This window comes from Python bivittatus, unplaced genomic scaffold, assembly GCF_059951505.1.
Source record: "Python bivittatus isolate LINGU-HERP-01145 unplaced genomic scaffold, Pbiv_v1 ctg000110_np1212, whole genome shotgun sequence".
NCBI classification, from domain to species: domain Eukaryota; kingdom Metazoa; phylum Chordata; class Lepidosauria; order Squamata; family Pythonidae; genus Python; species Python bivittatus.
The window spans coordinates 1,066,838-1,075,909 of NW_028277045.1; the positions used below are offsets into that span (position 1 = coordinate 1,066,838).

Here is a 9,072-nt window from a genome sequence, read left to right on the forward strand (position 1 = left end):
CGGACCAACTTGATTTTCAGAAAGTTCCTGGGAAGAGGGGCGGTGGGCGGGGGGGGGGGAGTGAAGTATTACACCTTAGACGTGAGTCACGGGGTTAGTTACCTTTGAAAATTCTTGAACACGCACATGTCAGGGAGCTGAACGTTGCTGGCACCGAGCCCCTGGAAAACAAGATTAAAAAAAAGAGAGAGACATTTACTTGACCGCCTGAAACCAACTGGATTCGAGGCAGCTTGTAGAATGTACAGAGTAAAAGCAGAATATAAGATCCAAACAGAATGAATGAAAATGGCAACTGGAGATCAAAGGCTAAAATGATACCATTCTCAAAAATAGTGCCTCTGGGTGCAATTAACCCCCTATGGTCCTCGGTAAGGCTGTTCCACCAGCTTCCAGAAACTCATAAAGTTGGAACTTATTTGTGCTTCAGGGGACAACCTTTCCAGAAAAGTGGAGTTGCTACCCACAGAGCCAGGTGTTGGACCTTCAATCAACATCTGCCCTAGTAGGTAGGGACTTTTAGTAGGCACTCCCTGGTTGTCCAGGAAGGGTACTCAGAAAGGCCCCATCTTAGGATGGTCCCTCAGATACCCAGGCCCCAAGCCATCTATGAAAAATATATTTTTCATGCAAAACACGTACCAGAGATGAAGGAATACACTGATTCACTAGGGCCCACGTTTCTGAGAGGCTGCTACAGGTTTATACTAGTGTGGTGGCATAATTATAATGAAGTTGGATAGGGCGCCTACAGCTCTCCTCATCCCTTTCTTCTGCCCATCATTAATGGTTGCATATTCCAGGAGGGCTCACTCCCCTAGCTCGCTCACTACTGGGGTTCCCATCGGAGAGATCTCGGCACGAATGAGTAAAAGGAGGCAGAAGTCTCTGCAGGAGTGCTTGAGGGGGTCAAATGATGAAAGCATTGTTGCAAGGGGCGGTCAGCCCTTCGAGGCAGGCCAGGTGAAGAACCTGACACAGCAGGAACCCTAGGAATGCTCTTGGTTGGGGTAAAGTCAAACAACAGAATCTGGAATCCCTTCCAAACCCTTCTCCGCTTCTTTTTAAGTGTTGCAAAGTCAAGATGGTGCTGTTCGGAGCGTTCTTCTCATGCTTTCTACGTTTCCAGGGCTCAGCAACCTTTTCCTCTCTCCCTCCTGTTTCTCAAGGTCAGAACTAATTTCTCCATATGGCCTGATACAAATTCGGCCCCCTTTCTTTCTTTTCAGCATTTTGATGGAAATTCTGGCTCCCGGGGATGGGGAGAGGGTTGTCCGGGGATCAAAGAATAAAGTGTCCATCCATCTCTCCTCCCAAATTTCATGGCAAACAGGTAGGCTGCTTCTGGGGGAGAGAGAAATCAGCAGAATCATGAAAGGAGGCCAAGGAAAATTCATCAGGCATTTTACAAAGCAGTGAAGTGCCTGTTCATACTCATAAAATGAAATGGTTGCGGTCCTGTACACATGGACCTGGAAGTACGGCCCAGTGAAATAATAGGATTTATTTCTGGGGAGAAATTACTACATTGTCTGCTAATGGGCAGGCTCTTCACATGATCACTAAGGAAAATGAGTATTTATACCACCTATAGCATAAACCTGGCTTTGGACCCCGGCCTGGGGTTGATGGTTATTATTTCTTTAATGGTCCCTGTTTTGCTGATTTTTGTTGTTTATGAGATCATTTTAGTCTGGGCAGTCTGATTTAATGTTTTTAGCTGCTTTTATGTTTTTACTAGCTTTGTATGCCGCCCAGAGCCGACCGGAGTTGGGTGGCCAATAAATTTAATGTTGTTATGCTGCCTGTAAAATTAGGCAGACTTTGATTGTCCACTGATACACCCACCACCAATTGTAATACTTTATCTTGGCTTGTTTGTACTTTATTTTAATTTTTAGTGTTTCTGTTTGCAATTCTGGTCAGTGACTATAATAAAAATCCTGTTCTAAAAATAATAATAAAAGACGGCAAATTCAAGCTGTAAAATCTCTAGGTTGGGTTGGAAGAACTCCAGCGGGGCAAGTTTAACATTCTAGTAAGAAAAAGATGTTCTAGAAAAGTAAAGCATTATTTATGTAGATTTCCAGGGGAAAATCAGAAAAGAAAAATATCATGGGAAACCCATCCATATTTAATGGATTCCAATTTCTTACATTCCGACCTTCTGTTGGGAAATATGTAGCAATTGCTACCTTATACTATGGTTCTTAGTGGTGTAATGAAAGATAGTTAAGATCAAAAGACCTGGACAATGTATAAAAATTATATACCTGCTCAACAGTCAGGGTTGTTTATGATATTCTGGAACCTATGATCAAGTCTTACCAAAGAGTAGAAGGAGAATTATAGTTATTGGAGTCTTCTCCATCTCTTCCCACTTTAAGATAAGTGTCTGCCTCAGGGAGATTTCCATGCTCATGTGAAATGTTGAGCTCTCTGGAGGTTTTCAAGCAGAGGCTTGAGGGTCACTGATCAAAGCTTCTCTAGTGGATCCTGCACGGAGCAGATGAACTAGATGAACCTATGTCTTCCAAGTTCTATAAGTCTGTGACTGCATTATGGATTTGTAGGACATAGTGAAGCATAGACCAAGCACATAGGCTGTGTGCCCAACATCAAATTGAATGAGAATATGGCTGGCTAAACTGTGGCTCAGAGGGCCATGTGAATGTAGCCATAAGGGAAGAATTGGTGTTCAGTTAGTGAATTCATTAGAACATACTAGTGTGTTTGCAAAACACATTGACACAAACTATCTGTACTGCAGTTATGGACCTCACCGGGCAGGACAAATGATGGGATGTGCATGATGACCTCACTCTGCAAATGCTACAACTTATGTCCTTGTGTCAGCAGGTCAGGTAAGTACTTAAAGGCAGCATCTGCATGATGACATCATCACACATGTGACATATTTCTGATGTTATTGAGGCTTGCTGTGTAGGCCACCAACTGTAGCCATCACGGTATGTTGTTATATGGTTCTGTGTCTTGCAACTTCTTTGGAAGTTGTCTTCTCTTTGGAAGACTTTCTCTCCTTCTTGTCAATTTCTTTTGAATACCTCTTGGCTGACATCATTGTTGATGGTGGTAAGGAGGACTGGTGGTGTTTTTGGTGACACATCTTTTCATCCCTCTGAAGTTCTCATGAAGTTCCTCTATGATAAGCGCCTTTGGGTTTTAATTGAAAGGTAGGATGCCTGGAGGCTGCCAAGAGATGATAGCACAGTGAAAGATGGGACATCAACACACACCCCTCTTGGCCACCTTGTCACTAAACCAGTCCATAACACCCCACTCCACCTATGAAAACATCTCCAATGCTCTTTTTTCTTTTGAAATACATTTTTAAGGCGAACACTTTCATCACACTGAATGAGACTGAGAATAAGAGGGAAAAAATGTGGGACGGGATTGCCCTGACTGCATTTGCACTACAAAACAGTGTGCATTATTCAGATTTTGGGGCACTAGGTTTAAACTGGGACCATTTTCCTCCATTCTCTACAGCTTTCTTCTTGCAACCCTGATGTTTTCAGACTTGAAAAAGACTGAGGAAAACAAACCAGTGTTGATGGTTTGTTTTCCTCAAGTAAGTGGCAAATTATTCTTTCTTCAGCTGATTGCCTAGAATGCATTTATCAAATATTTGTTTTTCATGAAGGGAGGAAAAGGAAGGAAGGAAGGAAGGAAGGAAGGAAGGAAGGAAGGAAGGAAGGAAGGAAGGAAGGAAGGAAGGAAGGAAGGATCAAAATACAGGATGACTTTTAATAATTCCAATTATAACCTATAAATTATCTTTAATTTCTGCATGTGAAAAATGGGATTGCTGTTGCATAATAAACAAGTTGTCTTTCTCATGCTCAGTGCTTAAGGTCTGCTTGTTTCCAAGTAATTTAAAAGCATAGGACCAAAGGATAGAAAAATACAGCAATTCTCTTATAATTGCAATATCAGACGAACCTTGGAGGACTCTCAGGATTACAGATGAACCTTATTTGAACCTTTCAAAATTGGAAATTGTTTTTTTTTTTTTTCATGCTCAGAGACAACTTTTATCAAAAAGAACAAGAAAACTCACAGGCAATAATTATCAGCTTGCTTGGTGCATTGGTGACTGTTTTTGAAATCCAACAGAGAAATGTCATAAATACAATGATTTCCTTTGCTATTTAAAATTTAAAAGCCTTTACTTCCAGCTAGAAAGCTGTGCTTTTATAAAGGAATAACTTTTTCACTGAATCTAATGTTATTTTTTTTTAATTAAAGTATTTCTAAAAGAGGAGCATCACATCTTAATATATAAAATAATAGTTCTTTCGTTGGTCTTAATGAATTGAAAGTATTTCTTTACTTTCTCCTCTCTTTGGCAGAGTTTGCAGAACATGCCAAGTTTGCATGTGCTGAGATAACCTTGTTGGCGGCTTTACAGAAACCATGGCTTAATGTATAGTTCAAATAATGAATGTGTGCAGGTTATTTGTTTCATCTAAAATTCATTTTAGCAGCTGTGTTCAAACAACACACAAGTCCTCTGCTTTAATTGTGGTCTGTTGAATTCATCGCCATCATAAAGCATGATTTACATACTACAAGAGCTGGGCTCATGCATGAAATGAAGGAAGCCACATTAAGGCTTAAGTTCATGTTTGAAGCAAGACAATGTTTCTGCAATCACTTAGGGTGCCCACCATTTTAGCGACTCAGATCCCCATGAAGTTAGTTTGTGCCATTAAACATTAAATCACAATAAATGGGATTTTCCATTTTTGTACTGACTGCTCTTCTCCTACGAGTGCCGTGCAGTATCTAATAAATTAAATGGGAGCAACCACAATTGACTTGACTCCATAAATGAGCCACCACAGACATCAATGGTAATTAAAAACAAAGGCAGACAGAAAGAAGCAGAAATGCTCAAACAAAAATTAGAGCAATTAATGATTTATGAAGCCAAGTTGAAATTACTCAATACATTATGAAAGGAAAACAGTTTAATAGCAAAAATGAATTGCATGGTGAAACAAACAAACATCTTGTTCACTCAGAATCTGAGATGGGAGTTCTCTCCTTAGTTCACTTGGACTAGTCTAGAAATAATTTAAGACAGTTCAACAGTTGGGGGGGGGGAATTTGAGCTAACCCAAACTCTAGAAAAATAAAAATATATAATTTCTTCAGCCTCTTAAATGTCTCCTTACTCAACCCAATGGACTATATATCATCTATCTATCCAGCTATCCAGCTATCCATCCATCTTCCATCCGTCCATCCATCCATCATTGTCAGTCTGTCTATCTTGCATATAAAAATGTTAGAGGTACATCAACTCGGGGAACAATTTTTATTCTACCTTACTTCTACTGTTCTTAATTTTTAGAACTGCTTTTTTCCCAGAAATACTCTGATGGACACAGCTGCACCTGATTTGCAAAGTGCATATGAAATCCAATAATTAAGCATGGAAGGAAAAAATAAGGACATCTGCATTTGGCTAGCCCAACTTAATAGATTGGGGGCTGATTAGCTGCAACTGTAAACTAGTGTCAGCCTTACCAAGTAGGCCAGTCATGAAACATGACCAGATAAGCTAATTCCACTTTATTTTTATTTATTTTTATAAATTTGTTGTTGCTTTTTAATTCATAACAAAAAAGAATACAAAACACAAAAATAATAATACGCTATCAAGAAGAAGAAGAAAAATTAAATAGTGCTGTTACAAAAAGCGACAAAAATACAAAAAACCCTTAGCATAGTATACCATTATATTCTACTTTATTGTAAGGCTACATTGACAGAATCTTGCAAGCCTGAAAGTACAATTTTCCTGCCATCTCATTTACAGCCCAAGAAACTGGGAGAATCCCTTCTGAGCCTCTTGCTCGGCCCATTATCCAGCTGTGGGCTCAGCTGCCTCTTATCTGATCATTCTCTAGGCAGCATCTCTTTGCCCTCTCTCCCACATTCCATTACATCTAACCAATTATACTATAGCCTAATGTGTTGTACCTTTGGTTATTCATTTATTTATTAAATTTATATATGTAACTCTGGGTGGCACACACAATTAAAATAACAAACAAAATCAAAACAATTAAAAAGAAAACCATTAAAATACAATTAAAACCATTAAAAAAAAAACATGGGAGAGTTCATTCCGAAACTTACAAATAGTATAACCATTTTATGGGCCCCATCCCCAAGCATGATGACAAAACCAGGTTTTAAGGGCCTTCAGGAAGGTCAATAAGGTTGGGGCCAATCTCACCTTGGAATGATGTTCTCAAGGGGTGGGGGCAGTGCCATAGCAGAAAAGGCTGTCCTTCTGGGTCCTGGCACATGAAGCTCCTTAGCAGAAGGGATCTGCAACATGCCCCTCCTGCTGGACCTGATGGGCTGGGTAGATGTAACCCGGGAGAGGTGGTTCCTCAAATACTGGTTAAAGATGAAGACTCCCTTCTTCTGGAAGGAACTTTCAGGTCATAGACTTCCCTCTGTAGGAACTCTAGATCTTTTGAAGAAGTATCCTCAGGAGACCAGCAAAAGCATAGCAATTCAACAACGTTCTGGAAAAGCTTGCTTCTTTTTTAAGACAGCCCTACTGAAGTTCTCCTCAATGAAGAACTTGGAGAAATTAAGCCACATCCAACTCTTAACCCCTATTTTAATGTTTACCAGCTGCTGTTCCTCAGTGTTAGAATGGACTTTAGGCCACTCCCAGTTCCCTGAGCCGAGGTGTGCATGGCCCAAGCCTGAACAGCACTGTTGGGAATGCTGGTCCAAAATGGATCTCCTTCCTTGCAGAGTTTTGGGGAGAAAGGAGGGGGAAGGGGAGGGCGAGGGAGGAACGCACAGCCAAGTCTTTTCTCAGATTAAGGCTAACCATGTCATGGTATCACTGCCGTTTGCAAAAGGAGCAACAGCCGACTTTCCCTGCATTACACATGATAGCAGATGATCACACCCACATGTAAAAAATCTGATATCAGTACTGCTGCCTAGTTCAAACAACCTCATTTCCAGCTGTCATTCGGGAACACTACAGAAAGCAATATATACACGGGGCATCAAAACTTATTCTTCCTATGCTTTATGGCAGGTCAGGAAACTCTACGAGACAGTTTCATCAGCCTTAAGTTTCCTTCTCGTGCAGAACCCATCTGGCTACACTTACTTCTTAAGTACCATGAGGTGGAAGGAATTCATCTCCCCATGATCAGGATATTGTTTAAGGGTTTTTGTTTTGTTTTGGCCTGCTATCTGTATAAATCAGAGGTGAGTTATTGGTACCCCCAGCTGTTTTTCATCTCACAAAGCCCCCTGAGATAGCTCCACCGTTCCCTACCACAATTCACAATTCAGCAGCCCAATTTTTCACTCCTCCAACCTAGAACAATAAAACAGGTGTGTTAAATCTCTGCTTGGCTGAATATACCTAGTTTATTATCTCCAGAAATGACATCCAAAAGTGAGAGAAGAGAGAAGAAGAAGAGAGCAAGAAACCAAAATAAATTCTGGTCCTCTGCCCTGAATGATGTCACTATATTGCTGCCATGTTTTCAGTGGTCCCCAGTGGACCTTGGTGGCCCTGAGAGGTCATCTCACCACATGAAAAAAAACCTGCACAATATTCTGCCCTATTTTCTTGCTGCATAATTGAGGACAATTAATTCTTCATTTTGCATTTCCTAGGCTTTGAAGATGCATGATTTAAAAAAAAAAATGGGGAAGAACTCAATGAAATACTTGAACCTGCATTTGACTATTGTTTGCCATTTGAAAGGTCAGAGAATATTCCATTTGGAGGAGCCCAAGGGGAGATGGCAGTTACCATTTATGAAGGAACCAAGAATGGTACATTCCATGAATTCCAAAATGCTATTAATTGCATTAGTCTTGAAAGCAGCTGAAATCTGTCTCCTTTCAACTAAGGAAGAGATGCATCTACTGTCTATCCATCAAGCATTGTGCTGTTGTACAGGTAACACTACTGAGTTATGTGAGAGAAAGTAAACACGTCAAGACTCAGATGAGCTAAAAGAACTAACTACCAGTTGCATCTTTGCATGAATTACTGTTTTGGTTCTGCATCCTGGCTTGTCTATTCCACTGTTGCGACTCTGTGTGGGGTGCAACAGGAATGGCAAATCACTCCTCCTGAAGGCAGAGGATTAAGAAAAAGAAACATGGTTTTGGTCAAATCATGCAAGGCTTCAGCCTTTTTGGAAGACAGAAAATATAACTAAAGGATCAGAATCTGATCTATTGGTGGGCGCTCAATGGGTTTTCACACAATGATCTGGGCATAAAAAATGTTTTAAAAAGTTTTAAAAGTTAAACATGGCCAACATCTCTGGAGATCTCCAAACATTTCAAACATTTTTAATTTGGGAGGCCAATAATCATTATCTAGTCATCTCAAGGAAGTTATGGTTATTGCGATATCACCCTCTGAGATTACTGCAAGTTCTTATCCTGACCTAAAATGTAAACACAGGTGCAGATTAAGTCCAGAGCAGAATGGCATCCTCTGAAGTTGGTGGTAAGAACCCACAAGTTTGGAACCAACGCAAGTGAGGGTCCTCAGAGGTGTCTTTCCCTAAACCCGAGAAACCAAGAAGCTCTCACAATCCTGCACTTGCTCAACAGGGCTACTCAGAAGACCCCAGAGAAAATAAGTTGGCCTCTGCAGGCCAGGGAAATGGCTTTGTAAGGATCTAGCCCTCCAAGAAAAGGATGGCACTACAAGGATGGGATGGAGTGGGTGAACTAGAGGCAGATATTTATAGTTGCCCCTTAGCCTTTCTTGGAGAAAGTGGATCATTGTAGAGCTGTCCATGGTCCTGTAGCCATTCCCTGATGTTCTTCATAGGAACCAGCTATGGTTAGGAAACAACATCTTGCAAGTCCGATGTGGAGCATTCCATAAGAACGTTTACACAGAGAAACTCTGCATTTGCTACCAGTAAGTTTCCAGGTACAACTGAAAGTGCTGGTTTTGATCAACAAAGCTCTCTATGGCTTGGCATCTGGGTATCTCACAATAATCTACTTAAAGTAGATCCT

At 40.7% G+C, this 9,072-nt stretch overlaps 1 long non-coding RNA gene across 1 annotated transcript; it reads left to right on the forward strand.

The window, feature by feature from the left end:
- The first annotated feature begins 1,092 nt into the window (after positions 1–1,092).
- LOC148216414 (uncharacterized) lies at positions 1,093–7,162 on the forward strand. Its single transcript, XR_015795448.1, has 3 exons — positions 1,093–1,169; positions 2,771–2,864; positions 7,106–7,162. It is a non-coding gene; the product is annotated as an uncharacterized LOC148216414 (long non-coding RNA).
- The last annotated feature ends 1,910 nt before the right edge of the window (positions 7,163–9,072 follow it).